The sequence below is a fragment of the Hyla sarda genome, unplaced genomic scaffold (genome assembly GCF_029499605.1).
Source record: "Hyla sarda isolate aHylSar1 unplaced genomic scaffold, aHylSar1.hap1 scaffold_265, whole genome shotgun sequence".
Lineage (NCBI taxonomy): Eukaryota > Metazoa > Chordata > Amphibia > Anura > Hylidae > Hyla > Hyla sarda.
In genome coordinates, this window is record NW_026609342.1 from 286,597 (window position 1) to 306,776 (window position 20,180).

Consider the following 20,180-nt stretch of genomic DNA (forward strand, 5'->3'; position numbering starts at 1 on the left):
TGGAGCTGTTTGGTGATGTCGTCTATTATGGCCTTCATAGAAGCAACAGGAGATTGTTGCATCCATCTAGAACCCTCAGAACTACAGTGCTATGATGTCACTCACTTCCACAGGCCTTGCAGAGTGTAAACAACAACAACCCAGCTTTGTTGTGTATGTAACCATAGGGATTTGTGATGTCACCTAGAACCTTCACAGCAGCGACAGCTTTATGAGGAGCATCAGCACTGCTCTGCCTGAGCAGAACCATCACCGCCATAGGTTGTCAAATAACCCGGGTTTAACCCACACAGGTAAGTCCAATGGGGTGCAGGCATGTCCTCTATGCTTACAGCTTCCCGTGGGTGTTGGTTTGATACCGTTTGGGGACAGCCAAGGAGGCATCTGCAGGCAACAAAGGTAGGTGTGTGCTTGTGTGTGTGTTTCCTATGCAGATCCTAAGCCCAGTGTCACATGCAAGTAGGAGGAGTAAGAAGGGTTCCTGGCAAATCCGGGTTATGGATTGCATTTAAAAAGGCCCCGTGGGAGTGCAATGGGCCCCTGTCTTGCTGCTTAGCAATAATAGTATGGGTTTAGGTTCTGCTGTGTGTACTGGTGGTTGACTGCCCCCCAGCCCAGAGTGTGCATGGAAAATTGTCTGGCAGCCTCCCTGACAGCAAGCAGTGATAGTGCCCATGAAGGGCACCTTGTTGGGCCCGCCCCTTTCACGGTTATCGCTTCTCGGCCTTTTGGCTAAGATCAAGTGTAGTATCTGTTCTTATCAGTTTAATATCTGATACGTCCCCTATCTGGGGACCATATATTAAATGGATTTTTGAGAACGGGGGCCGATTTCGAAGCTTGCTTCCGTCGCCCTATGCATTGACCCGATATGGCAGTATCTTCGGGTACAGTGCACCACCCCCTTACAGGGTTAAAAAGAAAGATTCCTACTTTCATTGCTACCTGCTTGCTGGCTAGCCAGCTAGCCAGCCCTGTGGGCCTTGCTGCTGCTGCAGCCAAAAAACAAAAGGTGGTGCTGCTGCTGCTTCTGCTGCTTCTGCTTCTGCTTGTGTCTGGCCGCTGTTGGAGCGTCCAGGCACAGGACTTCTGCTGCTGCTGACTAAATGGCCTCCTTAATTGGATCATTTGAGTAGCCAGCACACCTGTGCAGGTAGGGCATGACATGATAGGCAGCTGCCTTGATAGCGGGTGGGTGCTGAATGTTCCTAATTGACAAAATAAGATTAATGCTTATGAAGAAATATAAAATCTCATCCCTTCCCCAATATCGCGCCACACCCCTACCCCTTTATTCCCTGGTTGAACTTGATGGACATATGTCTTTTTTCGACCGTACTAACTATGTAACTATGTAACATAACATGGGGGGGGGGGGGGGGGTCTCCTGGCTGTTCACACAGGTGTGTCATTGCTGTACATTGACCATGCATTGCTTCTGTGGTATTGCAAAGGCAAAGACAAATGCTTCCAGCCATCCATTGCACTAATGGATTGGTCATCAGCTGGCTGTCTATGTCCCGCATCAATATAGACCAAAGTACAGAGGGTTAGGCTATGCTATTGTGCACCTACCTGATGCATCAGAAGGTGCGAGGCCCTTGCTAAATTCTGTGCACAGACTTTGAGATCTATACTTTAGACTGTATCTAAACCTGCTCCAACATGGACTGACATTCTGGCCTACTTTCAGCCGATGCGACTTGTCTGTCGCTGAACAGTCGCTTTTTATGTATTCAGCACCTATGTATAATGTTGTAAAAATGCTCTAGAAGCTAAAGTCGCAGAAATGTCACACATATTTGGCCTGCAACTTTCTGTGCGACAAATTCAGACAGGAAAAATCAGTATAAATCCTTAGAAAATTATCCCCCAGTGTCTCCATCTGCTGGCGGTATTGAATAAGCATTGCTGCACTGATGGGGTATGCATTAGACGAAAAAAAAAGAAGAAAAAGAAGAATAATACGCCCAGAAAAGAGGCGAAAAGGAGAAAAACGTAAAAAAACGTGAAAAAAAAGTAAGAGGAAGAGAAGGGAAAAAAAGGTGGAAATGGGTTTAAAAGTGATTTCGGCGGAGAAATATATATATATATATATATATATATATATATATATATACGCGCACACACACACATATATATAAACGTATTCTCCGTTGAGATATTGCAGCCGCTGCTGTGTCCAGGCCCAGGAGCCTTAGCACTGTGCTGTGATGTCACTCAATACCACTGACATCACTAGGTGTAAACAACATCTCTCCTTTGCTGTGTATGTGACTATGGAGCTGTTTGGTGATGTCGTCTATTATGGCCTTCATAGAAGCAACAGGAGATTGTTGCATCCATCTAGAACCCTCAGAACTACAGTGCTATGATGTCACTCACTTCCACAGGCCTTGCAGAGTGTAAACAACAACAACCCAGCTTTGTTGTGTATGTAACCATAGGGATTTGTGATGTCACCTAGAACCTTCACAGCAGCGACAGCTTTATGAGGAGCATCAGCACTGCTCTGCCTGAGCAGAACCATCACCGCCATAGGTTGTCAAATAACCCGGGTTTAACCCACACAGGTAAGTCCAATGGGGTGCAGGCATGTCCTCTATGCTTACAGCTTCCCGTGGGTGTTGGTTTGATACCGTTTGGGGACAGCCAAGGAGGCATCTGCAGGCAACAAAGGTAGGTGTGTGCTTGTGTGTGTGTTTCCTATGCAGATCCTAAGCCCAGTGTCACATGCAAGTAGGAGGAGTAAGAAGGGTTCCTGGCAAATCCAGGTTATGGATTGCATTTAAAAAGGCCCCGTGGGAGTGCAATGGGCCCCTGTCTTGCTGCTTAGCAATAATGGTATGGGTTTAGGTTCTGCTGTGTGTACTGGTGGTTGACTGCCCCCCAGCCCAGAGTGTGCATGGAAAATTGTCTGGCAGCCTCCCTGACAGCAAGCAGTGATAGTGCCCATGAAGGGCACCTTGTTGGGCCCGCCCCTTTCACGGTTATCGCTTCTCGGCCTTTTGGCTAAGATCAAGTGTAGTATCTGTTCTTATCAGTTTAATATCTGATACGTCCCCTATCTGGGGACCATATATTAAATGGATTTTTGAGAACGGGGGCCGATTTCGAAGCTTGCTTCCGTCGCCCTATGCATTGACTCGATATGGCAGTATCTTCGGGTACAGTGCACCACCCCCTTACAGGGTTAAAAAGAAAGATTCCTACTTTCATTGCTACCTGCTTGCTGGCTAGCCAGCTAGCCAGCCCTGTGGGCCTTGCTGCTGCTGCAGCCAAAAAACAAAAGGTGGTGCTTCTGCTGCTTCTGCTTCTGCTTGTGTCTGGCCGCTGTTGGAGCGTCCAGGCACAGGACTTCTGCTGCTGCTGACTAAATGGCCTCCTTAATTGGATCATTTGAGTAGCCAGCACACCTGTGCAGGTAGGGCATGACATGATAGGCAGCTGCCTTGATAGCGGGTGGGTGCTGAATGTTCCTAATTGACAAAATAAGATTAATGCTTATGAAGAAATATAAAATCTCATCCCTTCCCCAATATCGCGCCACACCCCTACCCCTTAATTCCCTGGTTGAACTTGATGGACATATGTCTTTTTTCGACCGTACTAACTATGTAACTATGTAACATAACAGGGGGGGGGGGGGGTCTCCTGGCTGTTCACACAGGTGTGTCATTGCTGTACATTGACCATGCATTGCTTCTGTGGTATTGCAAAGGCAAAGACAAATGCTTCCAGCCATCCATTGCACTAATGGATTGGTCATCAGCTGGCTGTCTATGTCCCGCATCAATATAGACCAAAGTACAGAGGGTTAGGCTATGCTATTGTGCACCTACCTGATGCATCAGAAGGTGCGAGGCCCTTGCTAAATTCTGTGCACAGACTTTGAGATCTATACTTTAGACTGTATCTAAACCTGCTCCAACATGGACTGACATTCTGGCCTACTTTCAGCCGATGCGACTTGTCTGTCGCTGAACAGTCGCTTTTTATGTATTCAGCACCTATGTATAATGTTGTAAAAATGCTCTAGAAGCTAAAGTCGCAGAAATGTCACACATATTTGGCCTGCAACTTTCTGTGCGACAAATTCAGACAGGAAAAATCAGTATAAATCCTTAGAAAATTATCCCCCAGTGTCTCCATCTGCTGGCGGTATTGAATAAGCATTGCTGCACTGATGGGGTATGCATTAGACGAAAAAAAAGAAGAAAAAGAAGAATAATACGCCCAGAAAAGAGGCGAAAAGGAGAAAAACGTAAAAAAAACGTGAAAAAAAAGTAAGAGGAAGAGAAGGGAAAAAAAAGGTGGAAATGGGTTTAAAAGTGATTTCGGCGGAGAAATATATATATATATATATATATATATATATATATATATATATACGCGCACACACACACATATATATAAACGTATTCTCCGTTGAGATATTGCAGCCGCTGCTGTGTCCAGGCCCAGGAGCCTTAGCACTGTGCTGTGATGTCACTCAATACCACTGACATCACTAGGTGTAAACAACATCTCTCCTTTGCTGTGTATGTGACTATGGAGCTGTTTGGTGATGTCGTCTATTATGGCCTTCATAGAAGCAACAGGAGATTGTTGCATCCATCTAGAACCCTCAGAACTACAGTGCTATGATGTCACTCACTTCCACAGGCCTTGCAGAGTGTAAACAACAACAACCCAGCTTTGTTGTGTATGTAACCATAGGGATTTGTGATGTCACCTAGAACCTTCACAGCAGCGACAGCTTTATGAGGAGCATCAGCACTGCTCTGCCTGAGCAGAACCATCACCGCCATAGGTTGTCAAATAACCCGGGTTTAACCCACACAGGTAAGTCCAATGGGGTGCAGGCATGTCCTCTATGCTTACAGCTTCCCGTGGGTGTTGGTTTGATACCGTTTGGGGACAGCCAAGGAGGCATCTGCAGGCAACAAAGGTAGGTGTGTGCTTGTGTGTGTGTTTCCTATGCAGATCCTAAGCCCAGTGTCACATGCAAGTAGGAGGAGTAAGAAGGGTTCCTGGCAAATCCGGGTTATGGATTGCATTTAAAAAGGCCCCGTGGGAGTGCAATGGGCCCCTGTCTTGCTGCTTAGCAATAATGGTATGGGTTTAGGTTCTGCTGTGTGTACTGGTGGTTGACTGCCCCCCAGCCCAGAGTGTGCATGGAAAATTGTCTGGCAGCCTCCCTGACAGCAAGCAGTGATAGTGCCCATGAAGGGCACCTTGTTGGGCCCGCCCCTTTCACGGTTATCGCTTCTCGGCCTTTTGGCTAAGATCAAGTGTAGTATCTGTTCTTATCAGTTTAATATCTGATACGTCCCCTATCTGGGGACCATATATTAAATGGATTTTTGAGAACGGGGGCCGATTTCGAAGCTTGCTTCCGTCGCCCTATGCATTGACCCGATATGGCAGTATCTTCGGGTACAGTGCACCACCCCCTTACAGGGTTAAAAAGAAAGATTCCTACTTTCATTGCTACCTGCTTGCTGGCTAGCCAGCTAGCCAGCCCTGTGGGCCTTGCTGCTGCTGCAGCCAAAAAACAAAAGGTGGTGCTGCTGCTGCTTCTGCTGCTTCTGCTTCTGCTTGTGTCTGGCCGCTGTTGGAGCGTCCAGGCACAGGACTTCTGCTGCTGCTGACTAAATGGCCTCCTTAATTGGATCATTTGAGTAGCCAGCACACCTGTGCAGGTAGGGCATGACATGATAGGCAGCTGCCTTGATAGCGGGTGGGTGCTGAATGTTCCTAATTGACAAAATAAGATTAATGCTTATGAAGAAATATAAAATCTCATCCCTTCCCCAATATCGCGCCACACCCCTACCCCTTAATTCCCTGGTTGAACTTGATGGACATATGTCTTTTTTCGACCGTACTAACTATGTAACTATGTAACATAACATGGGGGGGGGGGGGGGTCTCCTGGCTGTTCACACAGGTGTGTCATTGCTGTACATTGACCATGCATTGCTTCTGTGGTATTGCAAAGGCAAAGACAAATGCTTCCAGCCATCCATTGCACTAATGGATTGGTCATCAGCTGGCTGTCTATGTCCCGCATCAATATAGACCAAAGTACAGAGGGTTAGGCTATGCTATTGTGCACCTACCTGATGCATCAGAAGGTGCGAGGCCCTTGCTAAATTCTGTGCACAGACTTTGAGATCTATACTTTAGACTGTATCTAAACCTGCTCCAACATGGACTGACATTCTGGCCTACTTTCAGCCGATGCGACTTGTCTGTCGCTGAACAGTCGCTTTTTATGTATTCAGCACCTATGTATAATGTTGTAAAAATGCTCTAGAAGCTAAAGTCGCAGAAATGTCACACATATTTGGCCTGCAACTTTCTGTGCGACAAATTCAGACAGGAAAAATCAGTATAAATCCTTAGAAAATTATCCCCCAGTGTCTCCATCTGCTGGCGGTATTGAATAAGCATTGCTGCACTGATGGGGTATGCATTAGACGAAAAAAAAGAAGAAAAAGAAGAATAATACGCCCAGAAAAGAGGCGAAAAGGAGAAAAACGTAAAAAAAACGTGAAAAAAAAGTAAGAGGAAGAGAAGGGAAAAAAAGGTGGAAATGGGTTTAAAAGTGATTTCGGCGGAGAAATATATATATATATATATATATATATATATATATATATATATATACGCGCACACACACACATATATATAAACGTATTCTCCGTTGAGATATTGCAGCCGCTGCTGTGTCCAGGCCCAGGAGCCTTAGCACTGTGCTGTGATGTCACTCAATACCACTGACATCACTAGGTGTAAACAACATCTCTCCTTTGCTGTGTATGTGACTATGGAGCTGTTTGGTGATGTCGTCTATTATGGCCTTCATAGAAGCAACAGGAGATTGTTGCATCCATCTAGAACCCTCAGAACTACAGTGCTATGATGTCACTCACTTCCACAGGCCTTGCAGAGTGTAAACAACAACAACCCAGCTTTGTTGTGTATGTAACCATAGGGATTTGTGATGTCACCTAGAACCTTCACAGCAGCGACAGCTTTATGAGGAGCATCAGCACTGCTCTGCCTGAGCAGAACCATCACCGCCATAGGTTGTCAAATAACCCGGGTTTAACCCACACAGGTAAGTCCAATGGGGTGCAGGCATGTCCTCTATGCTTACAGCTTCCCGTGGGTGTTGGTTTGATACCGTTTGGGGACAGCCAAGGAGGCATCTGCAGGCAACAAAGGTAGGTGTGTGCTTGTGTGTGTGTTTCCTATGCAGATCCTAAGCCCAGTGTCACATGCAAGTAGGAGGAGTAAGAAGGGTTCCTGGCAAATCCGGGTTATGGATTGCATTTAAAAAGGCCCCGTGGGAGTGCAATGGGCCCCTGTCTTGCTGCTTAGCAATAATGGTATGGGTTTAGGTTCTGCTGTGTGTACTGGTGGTTGACTGCCCCCCAGCCCAGAGTGTGCATGGAAAATTGTCTGGCAGCCTCCCTGACAGCAAGCAGTGATAGTGCCCATGAAGGGCACCTTGTTGGGCCCGCCCCTTTCACGGTTATCGCTTCTCGGCCTTTTGGCTAAGATCAAGTGTAGTATCTGTTCTTATCAGTTTAATATCTGATACGTCCCCTATCTGGGGACCATATATTAAATGGATTTTTGAGAACGGGGGCCGATTTCGAAGCTTGCTTCCGTCGCCCTATGCATTGACCCGATATGGCAGTATCTTCGGGTACAGTGCACCACCCCCTTACAGGGTTAAAAAGAAAGATTCCTACTTTCATTGCTACCTGCTTGCTGGCTAGCCAGCTAGCCAGCCCTGTGGGCCTTGCTGCTGCTGCAGCCAAAAAACAAAAGGTGGTGCTGCTGCTGCTGCTGCTTCTGCTTCTGCTTGTGTCTGGCCGCTGTTGGAGCGTCCAGGCACAGGACTTCTGCTGCTGCTGACTAAATGGCCTCCTTAATTGGATCATTTGAGTAGCCAGCACACCTGTGCAGGTAGGGCATGACATGATAGGCAGCTGCCTTGATAGCGGGTGGGTGCTGAATGTTCCTAATTGACAAAATAAGATTAATGCTTATGAAGAAATATAAAATCTCATCCCTTCCCCAATATCGCGCCACACCCCTACCCCTTAATTCCCTGGTTGAACTTGATGGACATATGTCTTTTTTCGACCGTACTAACTATGTAACTATGTAACATAACATGGGGGGGGGGGGGGTCTCCTGGCTGTTCACACAGGTGTGTCATTGCTGTACATTGACCATGCATTGCTTCTGTGGTATTGCAAAGGCAAAGACAAATGCTTCCAGCCATCCATTGCACTAATGGATTGGTCATCAGCTGGCTGTCTATGTCCCGCATCAATATAGACCAAAGTACAGAGGGTTAGGCTATGCTATTGTGCACCTACCTGATGCATCAGAAGGTGCGAGGCCCTTGCTAAATTCTGTGCACAGACTTTGAGATCTATACTTTAGACTGTATCTAAACCTGCTCCAACATGGACTGACATTCTGGCCTACTTTCAGCCGATGCGACTTGTCTGTCGCTGAACAGTCGCTTTTTATGTATTCAGCACCTATGTATAATGTTGTAAAAATGCTCTAGAAGCTAAAGTCGCAGAAATGTCACACATATTTGGCCTGCAACTTTCTGTGCGACAAATTCAGACAGGAAAAATCAGTATAAATCCTTAGAAAATTATCCCCCAGTGTCTCCATCTGCTGGCGGTATTGAATAAGCATTGCTGCACTGATGGGGTATGCATTAGACGAAAAAAAAGAAGAAAAAGAAGAATAATACGCCCAGAAAAGAGGCGAAAAGGAGAAAAACGTAAAAAAACGTGAAAAAAAAGTAAGAGGAAGAGAAGGGAAAAAAAGGTGGAAATGGGTTTAAAAGTGATTTCGGCGGAGAAATATATATATATATATATATATATATATATATATATATATATACGCGCACACACACACATATATATAAACGTATTCTCCGTTGAGATATTGCAGCCGCTGCTGTGTCCAGGCCCAGGAGCCTTAGCACTGTGCTGTGATGTCACTCAATACCACTGACATCACTAGGTGTAAACAACATCTCTCCTTTGCTGTGTATGTGACTATGGAGCTGTTTGGTGATGTCGTCTATTATGGCCTTCATAGAAGCAACAGGAGATTGTTGCATCCATCTAGAACCCTCAGAACTACAGTGCTATGATGTCACTCACTTCCACAGGCCTTGCAGAGTGTAAACAACAACAACCCAGCTTTGTTGTGTATGTAACCATAGGGATTTGTGATGTCACCTAGAACCTTCACAGCAGCGACAGCTTTATGAGGAGCATCAGCACTGCTCTGCCTGAGCAGAACCATCACCGCCATAGGTTGTCAAATAACCCGGGTTTAACCCACACAGGTAAGTCCAATGGGGTGCAGGCATGTCCTCTATGCTTACAGCTTCCCGTGGGTGTTGGTTTGATACCGTTTGGGGACAGCCAAGGAGGCATCTGCAGGCAACAAAGGTAGGTGTGTGCTTGTGTGTGTGTTTCCTATGCAGATCCTAAGCCCAGTGTCACATGCAAGTAGGAGGAGTAAGAAGGGTTCCTGGCAAATCCGGGTTATGGATTGCATTTAAAAAGGCCCCGTGGGAGTGCAATGGGCCCCTGTCTTGCTGCTTAGCAATAATGGTATGGGTTTAGGTTCTGCTGTGTGTACTGGTGGTTGACTGCCCCCCAGCCCAGAGTGTGCATGGAAAATTGTCTGGCAGCCTCCCTGACAGCAAGCAGTGATAGTGCCCATGAAGGGCACCTTGTTGGGCCCGCCCCTTTCACGGTTATCGCTTCTCGGCCTTTTGGCTAAGATCAAGTGTAGTATCTGTTCTTATCAGTTTAATATCTGATACGTCCCCTATCTGGGGACCATATATTAAATGGATTTTTGAGAACGGGGGCCGATTTCGAAGCTTGCTTCCGTCGCCCTATGCATTGACCCGATATGGCAGTATCTTCGGGTACAGTGCACCACCCCCTTACAGGGTTAAAAAGAAAGATTCCTACTTTCATTGCTACCTGCTTGCTGGCTAGCCAGCTAGCCAGCCCTGTGGGCCTTGCTGCTGCTGCAGCCAAAAAACAAAAGGTGGTGCTGCTGCTGCTTCTGCTGCTTCTGCTTCTGCTTGTGTCTGGCCGCTGTTGGAGCGTCCAGGCACAGGACTTCTGCTGCTGCTGACTAAATGGCCTCCTTAATTGGATCATTTGAGTAGCCAGCACACCTGTGCAGGTAGGGCATGACATGATAGGCAGCTGCCTTGATAGCGGGTGGGTGCTGAATGTTCCTAATTGACAAAATAAGATTAATGCTTATGAAGAAATATAAAATCTCATCCCTTCCCCAATATCGCGCCACACCCCTACCCCTTAATTCCCTGGTTGAACTTGATGGACATATGTCTTTTTTCGACCGTACTAACTATGTAACTATGTAACATAACATGGGGGGGGGGGGGGGTCTCCTGGCTGTTCACACAGGTGTGTCATTGCTGTACATTGACCATGCATTGCTTCTGTGGTATTGCAAAGGCAAAGACAAATGCTTCCAGCCATCCATTGCACTAATGGATTGGTCATCAGCTGGCTGTCTATGTCCCGCATCAATATAGACCAAAGTACAGAGGGTTAGGCTATGCTATTGTGCACCTACCTGATGCATCAGAAGGTGCGAGGCCCTTGCTAAATTCTGTGCACAGACTTTGAGATCTATACTTTAGACTGTATCTAAACCTGCTCCAACATGGACTGACATTCTGGCCTACTTTCAGCCGATGCGACTTGTCTGTCGCTGAACAGTCGCTTTTTATGTATTCAGCACCTATGTATAATGTTGTAAAAATGCTCTAGAAGCTAAAGTCGCAGAAATGTCACACATATTTGGCCTGCAACTTTCTGTGCGACAAATTCAGACAGGAAAAATCAGTATAAATCCTTAGAAAATTATCCCCCAGTGTCTCCATCTGCTGGCGGTATTGAATAAGCATTGCTGCACTGATGGGGTATGCATTAGACGAAAAAAAAGAAGAAAAAGAAGAATAATACGCCCAGAAAAGAGGCGAAAAGGAGAAAAACGTAAAAAAACGTGAAAAAAAAGTAAGAGGAAGAGAAGGGAAAAAAAGGTGGAAATGGGTTTAAAAGTGATTTCGGCGGAGAAATATATATATATATATATATATATATATATATATATATATATATATACGCGCACACACACACATATATATAAACGTATTCTCCGTTGAGATATTGCAGCCGCTGCTGTGTCCAGGCCCAGGAGCCTTAGCACTGTGCTGTGATGTCACTCAATACCACTGACATCACTAGGTGTAAACAACATCTCTCCTTTGCTGTGTATGTGACTATGGAGCTGTTTGGTGATGTCGTCTATTATGGCCTTCATAGAAGCAACAGGAGATTGTTGCATCCATCTAGAACCCTCAGAACTACAGTGCTATGATGTCACTCACTTCCACAGGCCTTGCAGAGTGTAAACAACAACAACCCAGCTTTGTTGTGTATGTAACCATAGGGATTTGTGATGTCACCTAGAACCTTCACAGCAGCGACAGCTTTATGAGGAGCATCAGCACTGCTCTGCCTGAGCAGAACCATCACCGCCATAGGTTGTCAAATAACCCGGGTTTAACCCACACAGGTAAGTCCAATGGGGTGCAGGCATGTCCTCTATGCTTACAGCTTCCCGTGGGTGTTGGTTTGATACCGTTTGGGGACAGCCAAGGAGGCATCTGCAGGCAACAAAGGTAGGTGTGTGCTTGTGTGTGTGTTTCCTATGCAGATCCTAAGCCCAGTGTCACATGCAAGTAGGAGGAGTAAGAAGGGTTCCTGGCAAATCCGGGTTATGGATTGCATTTAAAAAGGCCCCGTGGGAGTGCAATGGGCCCCTGTCTTGCTGCTTAGCAATAATGGTATGGGTTTAGGTTCTGCTGTGTGTACTGGTGGTTGACTGCCCCCCAGCCCAGAGTGTGCATGGAAAATTGTCTGGCAGCCTCCCTGACAGCAAGCAGTGATAGTGCCCATGAAGGGCACCTTGTTGGGCCCGCCCCTTTCACGGTTATCGCTTCTCGGCCTTTTGGCTAAGATCAAGTGTAGTATCTGTTCTTATCAGTTTAATATCTGATACGTCCCCTATCTGGGGACCATATATTAAATGGATTTTTGAGAACGGGGGCCGATTTCGAAGCTTGCTTCCGTCGCCCTATGCATTGACCCGATATGGCAGTATCTTCGGGTACAGTGCACCACCCCCTTACAGGGTTAAAAAGAAAGATTCCTACTTTCATTGCTACCTGCTTGCTGGCTAGCCAGCTAGCCAGCCCTGTGGGCCTTGCTGCTGCTGCAGCCAAAAAACAAAAGGTGGTGCTGCTGCTGCTTCTGCTGCTTCTGCTTCTGCTTGTGTCTGGCCGCTGTTGGAGCGTCCAGGCACAGGACTTCTGCTGCTGCTGACTAAATGGCCTCCTTAATTGGATCATTTGAGTAGCCAGCACACCTGTGCAGGTAGGGCATGACATGATAGGCAGCTGCCTTGATAGCGGGTGGGTGCTGAATGTTCCTAATTGACAAAATAAGATTAATGCTTATGAAGAAATATAAAATCTCATCCCTTCCCCAATATCGCGCCACACCCCTACCCCTTAATTCCCTGGTTGAACTTGATGGACATATGTCTTTTTTCGACCGTACTAACTATGTAACTATGTAACATAACATGGGGGGGGGGGGGGTCTCCTGGCTGTTCACACAGGTGTGTCATTGCTGTACATTGACCATGCATTGCTTCTGTGGTATTGCAAAGGCAAAGACAAATGCTTCCAGCCATCCATTGCACTAATGGATTGGTCATCAGCTGGCTGTCTATGTCCCGCATCAATATAGACCAAAGTACAGAGGGTTAGGCTATGCTATTGTGCACCTACCTGATGCATCAGAAGGTGCGAGGCCCTTGCTAAATTCTGTGCACAGACTTTGAGATCTATACTTTAGACTGTATCTAAACCTGCTCCAACATGGACTGACATTCTGGCCTACTTTCAGCCGATGCGACTTGTCTGTCGCTGAACAGTCGCTTTTTATGTATTCAGCACCTATGTATAATGTTGTAAAAATGCTCTAGAAGCTAAAGTCGCAGAAATGTCACACATATTTGGCCTGCAACTTTCTGTGCGACAAATTCAGACAGGAAAAATCAGTATAAATCCTTAGAAAATTATCCCCCAGTGTCTCCATCTGCTGGCGGTATTGAATAAGCATTGCTGCACTGATGGGGTATGCATTAGACGAAAAAAAAGAAGAAAAAGAAGAATAATACGCCCAGAAAAGAGGCGAAAAGGAGAAAAACGTAAAAAAACGTGAAAAAAAAGTAAGAGGAAGAGAAGGGAAAAAAAGGTGGAAATGGGTTTAAAAGTGATTTCGGCGGAGAAATATATATATATATATATATATATATATATATATATATATATACGCGCACACACACACATATATATAAACGTATTCTCCGTTGAGATATTGCAGCCGCTGCTGTGTCCAGGCCCAGGAGCCTTAGCACTGTGCTGTGATGTCACTCAATACCACTGACATCACTAGGTGTAAACAACATCTCTCCTTTGCTGTGTATGTGACTATGGAGCTGTTTGGTGATGTCGTCTATTATGGCCTTCATAGAAGCAACAGGAGATTGTTGCATCCATCTAGAACCCTCAGAACTACAGTGCTATGATGTCACTCACTTCCACAGGCCTTGCAGAGTGTAAACAACAACAACCCAGCTTTGTTGTGTATGTAACCATAGGGATTTGTGATGTCACCTAGAACCTTCACAGCAGCGACAGCTTTATGAGGAGCATCAGCACTGCTCTGCCTGAGCAGAACCATCACCGCCATAGGTTGTCAAATAACCCGGGTTTAACCCACACAGGTAAGTCCAATGGGGTGCAGGCATGTCCTCTATGCTTACAGCTTCCCGTGGGTGTTGGTTTGATACCGTTTGGGGACAGCCAAGGAGGCATCTGCAGGCAACAAAGGTAGGTGTGTGCTTGTGTGTGTGTTTCCTATGCAGATCCTAAGCCCAGTGTCACATGCAAGTAGGAGGAGTAAGAAGGGTTCCTGGCAAATCCGGGTTATGGATTGCATTTAAAAAGGCCCCGTGGGAGTGCAATGGGCCCCTGTCTTGCTGCTTAGCAATAATGGTATGGGTTTAGGTTCTGCTGTGTGTACTGGTGGTTGACTGCCCCCCAGCCCAGAGTGTGCATGGAAAATTGTCTGGCAGCCTCCCTGACAGCAAGCAGTGATAGTGCCCATGAAGGGCACCTTGTTGGGCCCGCCCCTTTCACGGTTATCGCTTCTCGGCCTTTTGGCTAAGATCAAGTGTAGTATCTGTTCTTATCAGTTTAATATCTGATACGTCCCCTATCTGGGGACCATATATTAAATGGATTTTTGAGAACGGGGGCCGATTTCGAAGCTTGCTTCCGTCGCCCTATGCATTGACCCGATATGGCAGTATCTTCGGGTACAGTGCACCACCCCCTTACAGGGTTAAAAAGAAAGATTCCTACTTTCATTGCTACCTGCTTGCTGGCTAGCCAGCTAGCCAGCCCTGTGGGCCTTGCTGCTGCTGCAGCCAAAAAACAAAAGGTGGTGCTGCTGCTGCTTCTGCTGCTTCTGCTTCTGCTTGTGTCTGGCCGCTGTTGGAGCATCCAGGCACAGGACTTCTGCTGCTGCTGATTAAATGGCCTCCTTAATTGGATCATTTGAGTAGCCAGCACACCTGTGCAGGTAGGGCATGACATGATAGGCAGCTGCCTTGATAGCGGGTGGGTGCTGAATGTTCCTAATTGACAAAATAAGATTAATGCTTATGAAGAAATATAAAATCTCATCCCTTCCCCAATATCGCGCCACACCCCTACCCCTTAATTCCCTGGTTGAACTTGATGGACATATGTCTTTTTTCGACCGTACTAACTATGTAACTATGTAACATAACATGGGGGGGGGGGGGGTCTCCTGGCTGTTCACACAGGTGTGTCATTGCTGTACATTGACCATGCATTGCTTCTGTGGTATTGCAAAGGCAAAGACAAATGCTTCCAGCCATCCATTGCACTAATGGATTGGTCATCAGCTGGCTGTCTATGTCCCGCATCAATATAGACCAAAGTACAGAGGGTTAGGCTATGCTATTGTGCACCTACCTGATGCATCAGAAGGTGCGAGGCCCTTGCTAAATTCTGTGCACAGACTTTGAGATCTATACTTTAGACTGTATCTAAACCTGCTCCAACATGGACTGACATTCTGGCCTACTTTCAGCCGATGCGACTTGTCTGTCGCTGAACAGTCGCTTTTTATGTATTCAGCACCTATGTATAATGTTGTAAAAATGCTCTAGAAGCTAAAGTCGCAGAAATGTCACACATATTTGGCCTGCAACTTTCTGTGCGACAAATTCAGACAGGAAAAATCAGTATAAATCCTTAGAAAATTATCCCCCAGTGTCTCCATCTGCTGGCGGTATTGAATAAGCATTGCTGCACTGATGGGGTATGCATTAGACGAAAAAAAAGAAGAAAAAGAAGAATAATACGCCCAGAAAAGAGGCGAAAAGGAGAAAAACGTAAAAAAACGTGAAAAAAAAGTAAGAGGAAGAGAAGGGAAAAAAAGGTGGAAATGGGTTTAAAAGTGATTTCGGCGGAGAAATATATATATATATATATATATATATATATATATACGCGCACACACACACATATATATAAACGTATTCTCCGTTGAGATATTGCAGCCGCTGCTGTGTCCAGGCCCAGGAGCCTTAGCACTGTGCTGTGATGTCACTCAATACCACTGACATCACTAGGTGTAAACAACATCTCTCCTTTGCTGTGTATGTGACTATGGAGCTGTTTGGTGATGTCGTCTATTATGGCCTTCATAGAAGCAACAGGAGATTGTTGCATCCATCTAGAACCCTCAGAACTACAGTGCTATGATGTCACTCACTTCCACAGGCCTTGCAGAGTGTAAACAACAACAACCCAGCTTTGTTGTGTATGTAACCATAGGGATTTGTGATGTCACCTAGAACCTTCACAGCAGCGACAGCTTTATGAGGAGCATCAGCACTGCTCTGCCTGAGCAGAACCATCACCGCCATAGGTTGTCAAATAACCCGGGTTTAACCCACACAGGTAAGTCCAATGGGGTGCAGGCATGTCCTCTATGCTTACAGCTTCCCGTGGGTGTTGGTTTGATACCGTTTGGGGACAGCCAAGGAGGCATCTGCAGGCAACAAAGGTAGGTGTGTGCTTGTGTGTGTGTTTCCTATGCAGATCCTAAGCCCAGTGTCACATGCAAGTAGGAGGAGTAAGAAGGGTTCCTGGCAAATCCGGGTTATGGATTGCATTTAAAAAGGCCCCGTGGGAGTGCAATGGGCCCCTGTCTTGCTGCTTAGCAATAATGGTATGGGTTTAGGTTCTGCTGTGTGTACTGGTGGTTGACTGCCCCCCAGCCCAGAGTGTGCATGGAAAATTGTCTGGCAGCCTCCCTGACAGCAAGCAGTGATAGTGCCCATGAAGGGCACCTTGTTGGGCCCGCCCCTTTCACGGTTATCGCTTCTCGGCCTTTTGGCTAAGATCAAGTGTAGTATCTGTTCTTATCAGTTTAATATCTGATACGTCCCCTATCTGGGGACCATATATTAAATGGATTTTTGAGAACGGGGGCCGATTTCGAAGCTTGCTTCCGTCGCCCTATGCATTGACCCGATATGGCAGTATCTTCGGGTACAGTGCACCACCCCCTTACAGGGTTAAAAAGAAAGATTCCTACTTTCATTGCTACCTGCTTGCTGGCTAGCCAGCTAGCCAGCCCTGTGGGCCTTGCTGCTGCTGCAGCCAAAAAACAAAAGGTGGTGCTGCTGCTGCTTCTGCTGCTTCTGCTTCTGCTTGTGTCTGGCCGCTGTTGGAGCATCCAGGCACAGGACTTCTGCTGCTGCTGATTAAATGGCCTCCTTAATTGGATCATTTGAGTAGCCAGCACACCTGTGCAGGTAGGGCATGACATGATAGGCAGCTGCCTTGATAGCGGGTGGGTGCTGAATGTTCCTAATTGACAAAATAAGATTAATGCTTATGAAGAAATATAAAATCTCATCCCTTCCCCAATATCGCGCCACACCCCTACCCCTTAATTCCCTGGTTGAACTTGATGGACATATGTCTTTTTTCGACCGTACTAACTATGTAACTATGTAACATAACATGGGGGGGGGGGGGGGTCTCCTGGCTGTTCACACAGGTGTGTCATTGCTGTACATTGACCATGCATTGCTTCTGTGGTATTGCAAAGGCAAAGACAAATGCTTCCAGCCATCCATTGCACTAATGGATTGGTCATCAGCTGGCTGTCTATGTCCCGCATCAATATAGACCAAAGTACAGAGGGTTAGGCTATGCTATTGTGCACCTACCTGATGCATCAGAAGGTGCGAGGCCCTTGCTAAATTCTGTGCACAGACTTTGAGATCTATACTTTAGACTGTATCTAAACCTGCTCCAACATGGACTGACATTCTGGCCTACTTTCAGCCGATGCGACTTGTCTGTCGCTGAACAGTCGCTTTTTATGTATTCAGCACCTATGTATAATGTTGTAAAAATGCTCTAGAAGCTAAAGTCGCAGAAATGTCACACATATTTGGCCTGCAACTTTCTGTGCGACAAATTCAGACAGGAAAAATCAGTATAAATCCTTAGAAAATTATCCCCCAGTGTCTCCATCTGCTGGCGGTATTGAATAAGCATTGCTGCACTGATGGGGTATGCATTAGACGAAAAAAAAGAAGAAAAAGAAGAATAATACGCCCAGAAAAGAGGCGAAAAGGAGAAAAACGTAAAAAAACTTGAAAAAAAAGTAAGAGGAAGAGAAGGGAAAAAAAGGTGGAAATGGGTTTAAAAGTGATTTCGGCGGAGAAATATATATATATATATATATATATATATACGCGCACACACACACATATATATAAACGTATTCTCCGTTGAGATATTGCAGCCGCTGCTGTGTCCAGGCCCAGGAGCCTTAGCACTGTGCTGTGATGTCACTCAATACCACTGACATCACTAGGTGTAAACAACATCTCTCCTTTGCTGTGTATGTGACTATGGAGCTGTTTGGTGATGTCGTCTATTATGGCCTTCATAGAAGCAACAGGAGATTGTTGCATCCATCTAGAACCCTCAGAACTACAGTGCTATGATGTCACTCACTTCCACAGGCCTTGCAGAGTGTAAACAACAACAACCCAGCTTTGTTGTGTATGTAACCATAGGGATTTGTGATGTCACCTAGAACCTTCACAGCAGCGACAGCTTTATGAGGAGCATCAGCACTGCTCTGCCTGAGCAGAACCATCACCGCCATAGGTTGTCAAATAACCCGGGTTTAACCCACACAGGTAAGTCCAATGGGGTGCAGGCATGTCCTCTATGCTTACAGCTTCCCGTGGGTGTTGGTTTGATACCGTTTGGGGACAGCCAAGGAGGCATCTGCAGGCAACAAAGGTAGGTGTGTGCTTGTGTGTGTGTTTCCTATGCAGATCCTAAGCCCAGTGTCACATGCAAGTAGGAGGAGTAAGAAGGGTTCCTGGCAAATCCGGGTTATGGATTGCATTTAAAAAGGCCCCGTGGGAGTGCAATGGGCCCCTGTCTTGCTGCTTAGCAATAATGGTATGGGTTTAGGTTCTGCTGTGTGTACTGGTGGTTGACTGCCCCCCAGCCCAGAGTGTGCATGGAAAATTGTCTGGCAGCCTCCCTGACAGCAAGCAGTGATAGTGCCCATGAAGGGCACCTTGTTGGGCCCGCCCCTTTCACGGTTATCGCTTCTCGGCCTTTTGGCTAAGATCAAGTGTAGTATCTGTTCTTATCAGTTTAATATCTGATACGTCCCCTATCTGGGGACCATATATTAAATGGATTTTTGAGAACGGGGGCCGATTTCGAAGCTTGCTTCCGTCGCCCTATGCATTGACCCGATATGGCAGTATCTTCGGGTACAGTGCACCACCCCCTTACAGGGTTAAAAAGAAAGATTCCTACTTTCATTGCTACCTGCTTGCTGGCTAGCCAGCTAGCCAGCCCTGTGGGCCTTGCTGCTGCTGCAGCCAAAAAACAAAAGGTGCTGCTTCTGCTGCTTCTGCTGCTTCTGCTTCTGCTTGTGTCTGGCCGCTGTTGGAGCGTCCAGGCACAGGACTTCTGCTGCTGCTGACTAAATGGCCTCCTTAATTGGATCATTTGAGTAGCCAGCACACCTGTGCAGGTAGGGCATGACATGATAGGCAGCTGCCTTGATAGCGGGTGGGTGCTGAATGTTCCTAATTGACAAAATAAGATTAATGCTTATGAAGAAATATAAAATCTCATCCCTTCCCCAATATCGCGCCACACCCCTACCCCTTAATTCCCTGGTTGAACTTGATGGACATATGTCTTTTTTCGACCGTACTAACTATGTAACTATGTAACATAACATGGGGGGGGGGTCTCCTGGCTGTTCACACAGGTGTGTCATTGCTGTACATTGACCATGCATTGCTTCTGTGGTATTGCAAAGGCAAAGACAAATGCTTCCAGCCATCCATTGCACTAATGGATTGGTCATCAGCTGGCTGTCTATGTCCCGCATCAATATAGACCAAAGTACAGAGGGTTAGGCTATGCTATTGTGCACCTACCTGATGCATCAGAAGGTGCGAGGCCCTTGCTAAATTCTGTGCACAGACTTTGAGATCTATACTTTAGACTGTATCTAAACCTGCTCCAACATGGACTGACATTCTGGCCTACTTTCAGCCGATGCGACTTGTCTGTCGCTGAACAGTCGCTTTTTATGTATTCAGCACCTATGTATAATGTTGTAAAAATGCTCTAGAAGCTAAAGTCGCAGAAATGTCACACATATTTGGCCTGCAACTTTCTGTGCGACAAATTCAGACAGGAAAAATCAGTATAAATCCTTAGAAAATTATCCCCCAGTGTCTCCATCTGCTGGCGGTATTGAATAAGCATTGCTGCACTGATGGGGTATGCATTAGACGAAAAAAAAGAAGAAAAAGAAGAATAATACGCC

The 20,180-nt window shown here is 46.2% G+C and overlaps 9 non-coding genes across 9 annotated transcripts; all 9 read left to right on the top strand.

Annotated features, from left to right (window-relative positions):
- Window positions 1-712: 712 nt before the first annotated feature.
- Window positions 713-903, top strand: LOC130324479 (U2 spliceosomal RNA). The gene has a single exon (XR_008869474.1). It is a non-coding gene; the product is annotated as a U2 spliceosomal RNA (small nuclear RNA).
- A 2,089-nt stretch (window positions 904-2,992) lies between these two features.
- LOC130324525 (U2 spliceosomal RNA) lies at window positions 2,993-3,183 on the top strand. The gene has a single exon (XR_008869516.1). It is a non-coding gene; the product is annotated as a U2 spliceosomal RNA (small nuclear RNA).
- A 2,081-nt stretch (window positions 3,184-5,264) lies between these two features.
- LOC130324481 (U2 spliceosomal RNA) lies at window positions 5,265-5,455 on the top strand. Its single transcript, XR_008869476.1, has one exon. It is a non-coding gene; the product is annotated as a U2 spliceosomal RNA (small nuclear RNA).
- Window positions 5,456-7,548: 2,093 nt separating this feature from the next.
- Window positions 7,549-7,739, top strand: LOC130324482 (U2 spliceosomal RNA). The gene has a single exon (XR_008869477.1). It is a non-coding gene; the product is annotated as a U2 spliceosomal RNA (small nuclear RNA).
- Window positions 7,740-9,825: 2,086 nt separating this feature from the next.
- On the top strand, window positions 9,826-10,016 carry LOC130324483 (U2 spliceosomal RNA). Its single transcript, XR_008869478.1, has one exon. It is a non-coding gene; the product is annotated as a U2 spliceosomal RNA (small nuclear RNA).
- A 2,094-nt stretch (window positions 10,017-12,110) lies between these two features.
- On the top strand, window positions 12,111-12,301 carry LOC130324484 (U2 spliceosomal RNA). Its single transcript, XR_008869479.1, has one exon. It is a non-coding gene; the product is annotated as a U2 spliceosomal RNA (small nuclear RNA).
- Window positions 12,302-14,390: 2,089 nt separating this feature from the next.
- On the top strand, window positions 14,391-14,581 carry LOC130324485 (U2 spliceosomal RNA). The gene has a single exon (XR_008869480.1). It is a non-coding gene; the product is annotated as a U2 spliceosomal RNA (small nuclear RNA).
- A 2,081-nt stretch (window positions 14,582-16,662) lies between these two features.
- On the top strand, window positions 16,663-16,853 carry LOC130324486 (U2 spliceosomal RNA). The gene has a single exon (XR_008869481.1). It is a non-coding gene; the product is annotated as a U2 spliceosomal RNA (small nuclear RNA).
- A 2,076-nt stretch (window positions 16,854-18,929) lies between these two features.
- Window positions 18,930-19,120, top strand: LOC130324488 (U2 spliceosomal RNA). The gene has a single exon (XR_008869482.1). It is a non-coding gene; the product is annotated as a U2 spliceosomal RNA (small nuclear RNA).
- Window positions 19,121-20,180: the final 1,060 nt, after the last annotated feature.